The sequence below is a fragment of the Fukomys damarensis genome, unplaced genomic scaffold (genome assembly GCF_012274545.1).
Source record: "Fukomys damarensis isolate Sample0158 unplaced genomic scaffold, DMR_v1.0_HiC HiC_scaffold_34, whole genome shotgun sequence".
In the NCBI taxonomy this organism is placed as follows: Eukaryota; Metazoa; Chordata; class Mammalia; order Rodentia; family Bathyergidae; genus Fukomys; species Fukomys damarensis.
The window spans coordinates 8,301,236-8,305,589 of NW_022900946.1; the positions used below are offsets into that span (position 1 = coordinate 8,301,236).

At 44.4% G+C, this 4,354-nt stretch overlaps 1 long non-coding RNA gene across 1 annotated transcript; it reads right to left on the reverse strand.

Annotated features, from left to right (window-relative positions):
• Positions 1-318: 318 nt before the first annotated feature.
• LOC104852937 lies at positions 319-4,071 on the reverse strand. The gene is made up of 3 exons (XR_777619.2): positions 3,579-4,071; positions 2,223-2,384; positions 319-837 (listed from the first exon to the last, which is right to left on the reverse strand). It is a non-coding gene; the product is annotated as an uncharacterized LOC104852937 (long non-coding RNA).
• Between the last annotated feature and the right edge of the window lie 283 nt (positions 4,072-4,354).

Consider the following 4,354-nt stretch of genomic DNA (forward strand, 5'->3'; position numbering starts at 1 on the left):
ATGCCCTAGGTGACCCCAGGGTACACTCAGAATTAATGGGCCTACCAGTCTCATTTCCTTCTTAGGGTCCCAGGGCCTGCCTTCAGAAATGAGCATGCTTAGTACACAAAATGATACCCCAGGGGAGCAGAAGAGCGATTGCTGCTCTCAAAGGTGAGCTTGAGGTGAACGCCAGCCCCTGGAGAATGTCTTGGGCTCACTGATTGGGAAACACTGCGGTGACCGAGGCAGAAGGCGCTCCACATGCAAAGAACATTATTCCAAGCAAACGAGAGAACCAAGCAATTATTTCTGCTCAAAAGTTGGTAATGAGTAGGCATGTTATTTATTTATTCATTCATTAAATGTAGGCAAACAAGCAGCCAGAGAGGAAGCCGTCTGGCCATACTTTTAATGAATCTTCCCTGTTTCTGAGTGAAATGTGGGCCATGCAGATGAAATGCTGAACTCAAGAAACAGATTCCCCACTCAAGAAGCCATCTTTCCAGCCTTAATTAAAGAAAATCAACAGCTCTTGCTTGCAGTGGATGATGACGGAAATCAAGTATAGGAGCTTAAATACTGACTTTCTAGGCAGGTTGGGCTGGGCTCACAGAGGCTTGGAAACCTCGAGTTTGTCTGAAAGATTGTGGCTTGGATGCTTGGGAAGTTGGTGACTCCAGGGGTGGCCAAGATGTTTCATGGAATGGATGTTCTTGCAAAGCATCAAATACTTTTGATGACACTGTCGTGATTCAATAATTCATTCAATTTTTCATTTGTCCGTATGCCCATTCAGTCTGTAAGCAGGACAGACTGCCTATTCTTCGCCAGGTGCTGTACGATGGACATAAAATGCTAAACGAAAATAAACACCACCTCAGTTCCATTTAGTAGAGGAGATGGTTATTAAGTAGATAATCACACACATGTAATTACAAATTGTGATAAGAGCTCTGAAAAGAAAACACAAGGTACTGTGCAGACACGTAACAAGTCTGGAGAATTTGAAGTAGTCTGCAAGAATCAAGACAGATCTCCCTGGGGCATAGACTCTTGGGCTGGAATCTTAAGGAGGTCAGACAGTGTCTGGATGAGAACCAGGGGGAGGGGAGAGGGTGAACAATCCAGATGGGGTCTGCACGTGCCGATAGTAGCGATGGACGAGAACATGAGAGCCTAAGAAAGTGCCCCTGGGCCGTGTTATCATCATTCTTCCATGCCAGGCAAAAAGAGTCTCTTTATATGATTCAGTAAGGAGACATGTGTAAGCTAGGCTGGAAACTGACGTGCTGGTACAAGACTGGGTTTGAGTGTGCTGGTGTAAGTGCCAGGTAGACTGATGAGAAACCTTATTTCATTGTGGTAGCCTCTCCAGAGAAGGACTGGGTTCTCTGTGGAGCCCTCCACTGTTGTAGAAGCCTGGTATCTGATTCTGCCATCACATTAGCACCTCTTGCCAGGTGGGCTGTCCCCACCTGGACTGAACCCACAGTCTTGAGTTTTTAGGGAAAAGCTCCCACACTCCTCTGTTTCATGAGGAGGCCAAGCTTCAGGGCCTGGCCCTGCTGCTGGTGTGACTTTGAGCAAGCCAGTACATCTCACTGTGCCTCTGTTTCCTTGTCTCCAAGCTGGTTAAACTTTAAAGGGCTATCATCAGAAAACTGGAAAACACTTGGGAAAAATGTCTGCCCTGTAGCAGAAATGGCATAAATGCTAACTATTATTATTTTCAAGGGACCTCATCCCTATTTCAGGCCAAGAGACAAAAAAGAAAAATTACCTCACTAACATCAAAGTGGGATGAATAGGAGTGTGTGTGTGTGTGTGTGTGTGTGTGTGTGCATGTGTGTTCCATGTTGTTAGCCACAAATGACAGATAAACACTCCTGGGATGGGTCAGTTTTGTGTTGATGTGACAAAATCTCTGAGGATAGGTACTTTAAAAAGTGAAGAGGTTTACTTTTCTCATGATTCTGATGGCTGGAGGATCTAAACAGAAGTGTGCACATGGTGGAAAAAGGGAAAGGGAACCAGCTGTGTGCAAAAGGACCAGCCACACAAGATGGAGTTTCTTTACAATGGCGCATTTTGAGAGAATTACCCAGGTCTTGTGAGAACTACATTAATCCCTTCTAAGGTGGTGTCCCTGCATCCTAATTACCTTGGACCGGGACCCACCTCTTAAAAGACTCAGTACCCCAACATTGACACCCTGAGGATAAAGCTTCTAGCACACGAACCTTTGCGAGACACATCCGAGCATACCCAGACCGCAGCAGAAGTGTGAACGATGCGTGCCAAGGTGAGTGCCCTTGGCCGTGTCTAATGCAGGGGTCTTTGAGGATCTTCCAAGTTGGAGTGGCCGGAGGTCAGCAGGCTCCAAGTCTCTTAACAGTCACCTGCTAATGGTGTAAGAGCAACTGCATGGGGCTCGCCCCCGTAAGAATGTCTCTGAAACATGGTAATTCCCCAGCTCCCCATGTCTCCCACAGCCCTCCCACCTTTCAGGGTTGGCTGGGCACAGTGTGCTGCATTCCGCTCTGAGATAGCCCTCACCTCACCTTCATGCTCTCAGCCTCTCTTTCTGCTCTGAAAAGCCTTTTTCCCCTTCTTCCTCTCATCCACAGACAATGTGCAGAGTGTTCATTTTCGAAGATGTGGCCTATGCATTGTGCCTCAGGAAAGCACATCCTGGACAGGCTTCACCCCCATCCTCTTAAAGTCAGTGTGCTCGTCCTTTCTTCCAGACTGAATTGCATACATACCCTGTCCGGCCATCTGTAATGCTTTACTAAATGTATCAAGTGCTCCAAACTGACTCTAAGAAAATCCTTACAAATCAAAGTCCTGCATGTCTTTTGTATGCCCAGTGTCTAGGACAATGCTTGGTGTTCAGTCAGTATTCAACAAATCTTTGTGGGACTGCTGAACAAACAAAGGAAATGTGAAAATCTATTTTCACATCCCTTGAGTATGAAATAAATAAACTGTCCACAAATGACTGCTTGGAAATGAGTGCTTATTCTCTTTCCACAAGTTTATTAATGGAATGCTACTCAGCCATTAAAAGGAACAATTCCAATGTGTGCAACAGGTTGGATGGTTCTCAGGAGAGTTCTGCTGAGTAGAAAAAGAATTCCCAAAGGTTGCGTATGATGTGATTTCATTTACAGAACATTCTTGATAAAGGAACATCATAGAGCTGTGGAACAATTTAGTGGCTACCTGGAGTTAGGGAGCCACAGGAGCAGGACAGAGAGAAATCAGCAGCAAGGAAAGAAATCACACACACACACACACACACACACACACACACACACACACGTGCGCGCAATGAAATCTCACCACACTTCCGCCAGCACGGCTGAAAGTCGACTGACAACACCAAATGCTGGCAAGGGTGGTGGAGCTCATTAAACTCTACCACACTGCTACTGGGAGCGTTCATCAGTGCAAACACTGTGGGAAAATGTTTTAGTGATGATAGTTTCTATCAAGGCTGAAAAATACGTGCAACTTATGACCCAGCATATTCATTCCCAGGGTTATAATCCAACATAAAAATACACACAATCACAAGATATGTCTTACATTACCTGCAGCTGTACCTTTTATCCAAGCTCCAATCTTCAAACTGCCAAATGTACATCAGAGGAAGAATGGATAAATCGTAGTTCATTCCTATTCATTGTCTTAGCCTGGGCTGTTCAACAAAATGGCACAGCCTGGGTGGTTTCCTAGCAAACATTTACTTCTTAGCAGTTCTGAGGGCAACAAAGTCCAAGGTCAGAGTGCCTGTGGATGAGCTGTCCAGTGAGGGTTTGCTCCCTGCCAGCTTTTCTGTGGTGCACGCAGGAGGGGAGCAGCGGGGTGCCTGGGATGGGGGTTCTCATTTCTCTCCCTTTTCTATTTTTTTCCTACATTTTTTCTTTTTATTTCATTAAAAAAAGAAAACAAACTTCTGTAACTAAATAATAAGGGAATAACAATAGTTACTATGCCACGTTTCATGTAGTCAGTACAATACGTAAAACCAAAAAAAGTCTTTCTGAAAAGAAACAGGTAATAACACAAACTTTCTTTTCAGTGAACTGGATAAACTATTAGTATAAGCATATACAGTGAATATTTTTAAAAGAACAGAATATATAGTTTGGGAAATATTTGAACTTTGCTCTACTTCCTATCTGTCTCTCATCTTTGTTGCTCTATTTTTTTGTCACAGAAGAGAAGCCATGGATATTTGATCTTGTGTGCCTGACTTCTTTCACTTAACAGTATATTCTCCAGTTACACCCGTTTAATAGGTTCCCACCCTGATGGCATTGTAGAAGCCTAATCACCCCGAAATTAGTTTGGGGGAAAAACAAAC